Source organism: Pararge aegeria, chromosome 18 (genome assembly GCF_905163445.1).
Source record: "Pararge aegeria chromosome 18, ilParAegt1.1, whole genome shotgun sequence".
Taxonomy (NCBI): Eukaryota; Metazoa; Arthropoda; class Insecta; order Lepidoptera; family Nymphalidae; genus Pararge; species Pararge aegeria.
In genome coordinates this window covers 1169091-1178831 of record NC_053197.1, presented here as the reverse complement: position 1 = coordinate 1178831, position 9741 = coordinate 1169091, and positions in this window count along the sequence as shown.

Sequence of the window (9741 nt, the reverse complement as noted above, 5' to 3'; positions counted from 1 at the left end):
CTTAGACCGCATCATCACATACCAAAAGGTGAGATTGCAGTGAAGGGCTAACTTGTGAATAAAGAAATATATATTCCCCGTTCTACCACAGAACAGCGAGACTGATATTCCATCAACACGCACGAAACGTTTTTTATCCACGTTTCTGATACGTGCCGCCAAGATGTGGAAGGGCGTTCCACGTTCCCGGTAACTGTGTTTCCTGCCACGTATAATTTGAGTACCTTCAAGGCTAGAGTGAATAGGCTTTTTCTAGGCAAGCGTGCTCCAACCTAGACCTCATCATTGCTTTCTAACGGGCATGATTGTCGTCAAACGCTGGCCTAGCGTTAATAAAAAAAAAAAATATATAAGCTCGGATCCCTCCTGCTATCGTGCTTTGCGGAGATGCGAGTTCAAATCCTTCCGGTTCTTAAATTCCTGTTTGCAATGCAAAATTATATATTAAAATGCTGATGACAGGGACGTAATAAGGCTTATGATAACTTTCCATGGCCATATCAAGATCGATTTAAGCTAGAAAGCTGACTTGCTCTATAACGATTTCCAGTAACTTCGGTCGCTTCGAACTTCTGATGACTATAAATTTCCTATACAAATTTTACTCACTATTTTGCACACTATACTCCGACCCACCGCTTCGCATCACCCACCTGCTATTCCTTCTCTACTTGGCTTTTAAGGGTACCAAACTAAAGCTAGCCATTTAACTTTCCTCGAGAATTTGGTAATTCGCATGGCAGAGCTTAGCGCGTTCAAACGAAGAAAGAGACAACACTAATTCTTCAGCTTCATTATTAGCATAGATTAAGATATAGGAATAGACAAAGCACATTCTCTCGTAGTTTCACTTTGATCAATAATAATTAAAAAAAAAAATGGGTTGAATTAATTTCGCTCTTTTTTTAAATATAATATATGATTGGTATAAATAATCCATGATTCTTTAATTGAATTTTCTTTTTTTCAGTGATTGGCGTTACCATAAACAACCCAGCGTAAATAAAATGCAAACCAAAAACATTAACCTTATCCAGGACCAAAGAAATAAAGACCCCTGTGATATACAAGTAAGTTTAATTCGTGACCTACTTATATTTCCCACGCAGAACTAAGAACATACAGAATCCGTGTACACGACCAATATTGAAGAATCAAAAACCACTCCACTTTAGTAGTGTAAGGCGCTCAGTCACTTTATTCATTTAGCAGTTGACGGTAATTGTAATTTTTTTTTTTATTGTACAGGAAAACTTACAACTAATAACAGTAAATAAAAAATGAAAATAAAGTAATGAAGTATTAGCCGATTACAAGTTTTCACAAATAGAATTTACATAGTAAGAAAGGATTTATGAATAGTCTAAGTCTAAAAATAGGAATGACCCGTTTTATAATTTTTATTAGGTACTTACTTTGTTGAATGATACACAAGATCTAAGCATATAGTAATAAATTCTGTTAATTACCTTTAATGTTCTAAACATTTACCATATAATGAAGAAAATAGGAAAAGTAAGTGAGCCAGCAACATTCCGTGGGAGTGAGACGTCCTTGGGACGTCTTCTCTGATTTTGGACACAATGCACTGCATGCAATAATGGCTGAATGAGGATTGTGTATGTTCTTAATTCTGTGATTTCCTATTTACTGATTAAAAAATTCATAGTTTTCTTTTAAACTATGCCTGTGTTTTAATTATGTCAATTGTTTATATTCGACATAATTCATAGAAGCGCCATCTATATTTTCATTAAGATACCGTGACGTTACCACACCACTAGCTACTTAGTTCACTGAATCATTGTTAGATGGCGCTGTTGTGAATAAATTAAACCGTAACATTTACATGACAAAATGGTACTGTGTTAACATTTTAATGAAATTCAATGGTTATAAATTATTAATTTATGCGTTTCACAGAAAATAGGCCGCCAAGATGGTGTACCATTGGATGTGTCAGTGAACCAAGCGATATTGAATCAAGTCACGGTTGCCACCGTCGGTTCTACGTATTGCGGTCAGTATGAAAATGGTATAAAATTCAAATCAGCTTTGTCCGGATATTTCTCACGTGCCCTTCTTTGAACCGCTAGTATTGGAACTGCTGGCTATTCGACAGTTATAGATATCATCTGTAGTTTTAATAATATAACTAATTTTAACTTTTTATATTCAGACCGTCACTACTGTCCTTATACATCAGCCGATTTTTGGGTATTTTAATAACATCTTATGTGTAGGTATGTAATTTTCATTAAATACATTAGGTATATACGTTATTAGGTACTTATTTACGGCGTCACTACAATATAGCTACACTTGTTATCTTACTCTGTCCGCAGTTTTCCGTATCGTAAAATGTATCTACCTAAATTTACTTATCTTAATGCAATAAGAACGCGAAAAGAAATATTTTACAATGTCTCGTTTAACATACCTACCTGAGATACAATAGGATCAAGAAATCCCCTTTAGATTTCCCGGGATGAAGTATACTATGTAGACTCCAGAATGCAAGCGATCTCATAGCAAAATTTCATCCCGATTGTCAAAGGAATTGAACTGGAATGTCAGGTGAATAATAATTTGTATCGTGCTTTTTTTTTAATTCCACTACATGTTGAATGCTGACCCTTTAATCTAACTTGGGTATGGTTCATATAGAATCCATACCCCTTTATAATCTTCGTATGTATTTTTTTTTTTTATTTGGGATCAAATTAGAAGAACACACACCCATATTCCCATCACTTTTACTAACCCCGACGGGCACGGAGAGCCGTCGAAGGCCGCTCTAATGTCCAAATGATCTACGTCAGTGGTACTCGCTTTAGGCCCAGGTTCTGAGCCCCACACCAATGATATTTTTTCGTGTTTCTGTTCAGTAACTCTTCCACTTACTCAGGCCCTGCTCTTGTCAACTGAACCATTGTTGCTAGTTTGACTTTTACTTATTCGCTTCTTCATTAAATATACTTAAAATGTTTGGAACTGGAATGTCTCTGAATTCATAATAGGTACTATTAACTGCACAAGTGTAGGCGCCCACACTGGTGCACTCTCTATTCCTTCACTGTCATAGTCGGTGGGAGAACAGCTCCGACATGGCCAGAGAGAGATAAGGCGTAGGACTGACAGCTTAACGTGCTCTCCGAGCCCCGAGATACTGAAGCACCGAGGCTGGTACTAAGAATTGTTAAATAGAAAAAACTAATACTATTTGTTGGCCTCACCCGGACATCGAACTCAGGACCTCGTAATCAACAGTCGAATATAATAACCACTTGACTAAAGATCCAGTTTTTTTTTATTACACTACAAGTGAATCAAATCCGTCATGATGCAGTCTAAGATAGTAAAGGACGTAAAGCAGTTACATTAAAACGATGTCGCGTAGAAACAGATTAGGGGGATACCCCTAATCTGTTTCTACGCGACATCGTACCGTAACGCTAAATTTATTTTAAATAATTACAAATAAATTTCTCAGGGACACGTCTTAGTCAGTAGGGTTGTAACCAGCAACGGCAGCAACCTTGCACCAGACCAAACCAAAAATCAAAATTTCCCCCGGGAACTACCCGGAACTCAGTGTCGTGCGCAGGGTTTTCGACCAGGGTATGCATAAAGCAGGTATATGGCATAAAAAGGGAAAATACGAGCTATATAAAATAAATTGGGTATGCAGTGCTTTTGTGCATGTATGAAGTGCACGCCACTGCCGGAACCTTCCATTTAAATCCACTTTAATAACTTTAATAAAAATAATTTACGTTAATATGGATGCACTAAACATTAGGTGCACCGTGTTAGGCACAGCGTAACACAGTGCAGTGTGCCAACTTTGTTACACACATGTTAGTCAGACACCTGCGAGCTGCGATGCGTGACCCGAAACCTAAACAGATTTCAATCTATCCTTCAGACAGCGCCGACGCGGACAAAGAAACTTTTTTAATCTACAATTCTCGCTTTATAATTTTAAAGGTAAAATTTAAACACCCTATGTATTAAAAAGTGAAAAATTGCTAAGCGAAAGTGAATGTGCTAAAAACTCGTGTTGTAATAATCGCGAATAGTTAAAAAAACAAACTGGATCCTCGTAGAAGACCGTTCGTTGGAGTACCAGATGTTTTATTATGTTCAGGTATAGTACTACTATTAAATTTATACATAATTCTCATTTATATTTCTATTCCTAACAACTTTACATTATAAACTCTATAATATAAACAAAGAACCTAAGTTTCCCGCCCACGAGAAAGCTAGTTCATGGTATCAAACAAAGATGGCGCTGATGTCTAAAACATGTACTGATACAGCATAATTTTTTTTGCTTAATCTTAGCAATAATAAATAATTATTGTGCTTTTTTTATAATTACCTACACTACTAACTACATTTCGTATGCTATACTTACAATAAAACCTAATTGATTAAAATGATTCTGAAAAATAATTCTTTATTTTTTAAAGCTTTTTAGTTAAGTTTGTTCGGAGTATATTTACTCGATATAATTCTTTAAACTTTTTTTTTTAAATTAGGAGAGGAAAATCCTCATGGACAGTGTCCGACTTCTACCGACTAAAAACCCCTACTACCTTTTGGCCTAAACGTTAGTGTACCTGCCTTTTGACCTACCACTAACGTCGGTCTTTCATTATTAAATTATAAATTAAATTCAATTGTTATAGCGTGGATTAACACGTGCGAATTTTCGTTAAAATCCAATGAACTTTTTGAAACTCTAAATCCCTCTCTGATAGAAGCGGCATCTAACCATTTTTATTTGTTTTCATTCTGTTGAGTTTATTAGCAAAAGCCACACAAAAGATGCAGTCAAAAAACGAGGTTGCGTGTTCGCAAATGAGCTGCCTGCATGCGATCCTTGGTGGATCTCAGCCACTTTGTTGTATTGTAGCCAGGGTTGCCGCTATAAAATGACAATTATTAAGTTTACATGACGCTTTGTCGATGCTATGTGCACTTCTAATTTACGTGCATATCAGTCTATGTTTTTGTGTGTGTGTTATATGCATGTTGTTAGTGCTTTCAATAAATAAATAAATAGATTATAATAAACTAAAACAGCATATTTCCTGCGAAAGGTATAAAACTCGTAGAAAAAGGTTGAGTATATTGATACAGTAATTCTGTAAACTGTGTAAATAATTAAACATTTGTTAACTGTAAATTGATTTGTCCCGGATATTTTATTAAATTGGTTAGCGTTTTAGCGAATGTGCCACTAAAGCTTTTTGAATTAATGAATAGTTTTCAAGAAATACTTGAATTTATATTTGATTCACAGCCAATGTTCATGGCATTATTTCGGTAGGTATTTTGATATAAATTCGGCTGAAATTTCGATACACTTCAGTCTTGTTAGACTCGAACGATGCAAGTATACCTCCTTGTATCTTAGTCGTTATCAATATATTTTTATAGCATGACTAGGTATTGTCACTAGACTAAGGTAATCTTGGTCCTATCAATTGATAAGCTTAAACAACCGCTTCTTTGTTTCCGCTTTGCTTATTCATGTATGGCTCTACCCTTTAACCAATCTTTGTGAACTTTGACACCATAGTCAAAGTCAAATATTTCTTTATTCAAATAGGCACATAGATGGCACTTTTGATGCGTACATTACATGTAAAATGTGACATAGGAGAGTGTTGAGACACCGAGATAGCTTGCATCCAATCCAAGAGATAGGCCTAGGATTTATTAATCCTACGACAAAGTAACGTATTTATGGACCAATTATAGTCATGGTTTAGGAGTTATAAACGTGTGTCCACCAACCGTGCCTCTCCCACCAGCAGCAGCGTGCTACCACCAGCATTTACTGCAATCACCAACCTGTGTACCCAGTGTGGTTATTATGAAAAAAAACTCCCGTCCATCTTCGGGCGGGAAGGGACTTCCTTTATTCCAGCAGACAACACTGGTCTGTTATAGTTATGTCCACAATACTTATCAGTCAAAGTACACAGTCAAAGGTTAACTTGTAGAGAAATAAAAAAGTTGCGTTTACGTTGCGTTTATTGCGTTGTTGACAACCCTACGTTGTGCCCGTGGGCAGTAAATTTGTAACTCGTATGGTGATCTAGATAAACACCGATGGTCGTACATTAATTAGGAGATTGGAGAAGATACACAGGTTTTTCTAGAGGAAGGTCAAGGGACTTCTCTGTGCCTCAAGAGCCTTTACAATGGAATTTCAGAACGACGCGTATTTTATTATCCTCCGACTCGATATTTATATTGAAAACAAGCTGCTACTGGAGGATTTACCCGCGAGAACTTAAAATCTAGGAAATATGCAAATGGGTGGAAGTAGGACTGAATTCAATTTTTCAAGTTATGCCCATTTTAGTTATACATATATAACTTTCTTTCTGGAAACGGGCATAGGCACCGCAGATATTTTATTTTAATCATTCGGGATTTTTACCGACAAATGGATGGGGGATTTAGCAGCAGGTCGCGGATTTGATCCCCGGCAGGGCCAATTTGGGAATTTATATTTCGGAATTCTCTCTGGTAGGGTCTGGTGGGAGGGATTGGTGGACTCCACACACCTTTGTGAACATTATGGAGAACACTCACGCATGCAGGTTTCCTCACGATGTTTTCCTTCACCATTGAAGCAAGTGATATTTTAATTACTTTTAACGCACTTAACTTAGAAAAGCTGGAGGTACTGGGATTCGAACTCGACCCCACGAAAGTGAAGTCTAGCTCCTGCCCACTGGGCTATCACCGCTTTTTCAATTAAAGAAAAATAAAAATCCATGTCAGTAATTCCACGCAGACTTCGTTCCTCGCATTTGTTATTGGTGTATTCTTAGATTGTTAGGCAATTGAGTTTGAATGAAACCAAACACTGTAATATAAGCACGTGTGGGCGAATATAATTGACGGAGGCGTCATTTCTCAGAATTCGGACCTACGTGAGGTCTACCGCCATATCAGGTGGGTTACAAGATAGAAACATGCCAATTATACCTTAATAAGTAAATCTAGTCTTTATTAGTTCCTATACAGTTGACGGCCGATTGGCGCAGTTTGCAGCGATCCTGCTTTCTGAGCCCCAGGCCGTGGGTTCGATTCCCACTACTGGAAAATGTCTGTGTGATGAGCATGTATATTTTCAGTGTCTGGGTGTTTATATGTATATTTTAAGTATTTATGTATGTTATTCATATAAATATTCATCAGTTGTCTTAGTACCCATAACACAAGCTACGCTTACTTTGGGGCTAGATGGCGATGTGTGTACTGTCCTAGTATATTTATTTATTTATTATTTATATACAGCATCGTACAGCATGTAACGACTATATATTGCTTTTATTATTTTTTTAGTTATAATTGGCAAAGGAACTGAATTTTCGTAGGAGGTTCCGGGTACTATTTTAGGTCGTGGGTCTATTGGGTTTTTCTATCAAGAAATTCTGGAAATTTGCGTTGATATACCCCCGTCTCCCAGAGAGCACGTTACGCTGTCGGTCCTACGCCAGATCGTTTTTCGGACGCGTCGTATCTATCAATGTGAGAGAGTAGAAACTGCAGGATATTGTATACAATAATATATAGTTGGAAAATCTAAAATATTACAGAGTAAATTGACCACCGCGCCTTGGCCGAAATTGGTTAGGGAAACTGTTTATTATACTGTTAATTTAAGTATCAACTACTCATAAAAAATTTCAGAAAATAATTTAAGCCTATCACCATGAACGGACGGTTATGCTGAAAGCGGGCGTCGGCTACTTTAAAGATTCGGCGCGTCTATACCTACGCGTGTGTGATAATGACGCCGTAGATTCAGATGATAGGAGCTGTACTGATTTTTCATATCCGAGTAAACCAAAATGAAAACGTCATGGGCAACGTTCTGAAAAATTGGTAATTTTTCCAAAGAAAAACAGAATTCATCAAAAGCGTATAGCAATTATCTAATTCGTTGTATGAATGTCTCCTCACAGAATGAGAAGAGTTAAGGCCGTAGTCTACTATGCTGGCCAAGTGCAGACCACACCACACGCCTTTCAGAACATTATGGAGAACTCTCAGGCATGCAAGTTTCCCCACGATGTTTCACCGTTAAATCCAGTGATATTCAAATTGCTAAAATAAAAAACGCACATAACTCCGAAAAGTCAGTGTTGCGGCTCGAACTCTGTCTCAACGAAACGAAATCCGAAGCCTTACCAACTTAGCTATCAGTTGTTTCGTCACCTCGTTAGTATTTCGCACCTCGCAACGTTTTTACACACAAAGAGATTACGTCCAAAGCGACATGTCCAAAAATTAAATGGTGCGGGCGGATAGGTAGGCACATGTTACAAGTTATTGCATTATGTTTCACATTATCGTATCTTAAGTGGACCGATTAACGATCGATCCAAAATACTTTTAACTTCCTTGTCGGATCTTTTTCATCTGTGGCTTCTATTACGGACTATGATAAGTGGTTATAATGATGCATATTTTAATATACTGGCTGTTGTCCGCGACTTTATCCGCGTTTGAATTTACGTACCTATATTATTCATAAGCGGTAATTTATTTATTTATTTCTCTTTTTATTTACAATTTTTCTGTATGTTTTGTTGTCTCCCCGGGTCTATTAAAAGAATTGAACAACAACAAGTATGAATTACAAAAATTAAATAAAAATAAAACGTAAAAATGAGCGATACAGAATTAAGAATTATAAAAAAAACAATAACCATAATTAAAACAAAACATTCAAACATATTATTATCTTAGATTACATAATCTCTAATGCCATTTTAATTTGGATAGGAGCTTGACTTCACTTTCATGGGGTCAAGTTCGACGCACCTCTTACTATTCTAAGTTATGTTGCGTTTTAAGTAATTAAAATATACTTACTTCAACGGTGAAGGAAAACATCGTGAGGAAATCTGCATGCGTGAGAGTTCTCCATATTGTACACAAAGGTGTGTGGAGTCCACCAATCGGCACTGGGCCAGCGCGGTGGACTTACCTTAACCCCTTCTCATTGTGGGTAATGACCCATGCCCGGTGATGGATTGTGTTACGATGATGATGAATTATGATCTCGTTTGGTAATATAACCATAGTAAACCGTAACCTGCTTAGGTAGAACCTTAGATTGACAAGCAAGGTGACCTTAATCAATACTAACCACCTTTAAAAAAGAGGCGTTGCTGACTTATGACGTGAGCGCTTATTTACGAAGTAACAAAAAATAGTAGCAACTTGTATTATTGTGATCCGATTTTTTTGTAGGCTTGCTGATCAAAATTTATTATAGCTCGGAGGTACTTTTGTTCTTATTTGATAAATAACGATTAGGGGATTACTGCAGGAGTCGACGTACTCTTGAAACTTTAAGAGCACCTACGTACAGTGTTCCAATCTTATGAACTTGACATACGTTACAAAAAGCTCGTTTGTCATTTTAAAAACTTTCGTTACGTCTTTGGTCTCACATCATCATAATAATATTAGCCGATGGACTTCCAATGTTGAGCATACGTCTTGGAATGAATGAATGATTACACTTTTATTGTACACCACATACAGAAAAATTGTAAATAAAAATTTAACGAGAAGTATACATTTTGCTGCCTTATCGCTACATAGCGATCTCTTCCAGGTAACCAATGGTCAAAGGCAAAGTCTTTTGTAGGGAGTTCTAAATTCGTCGTCTGCCACCTCGTTGAGGAGACCAAC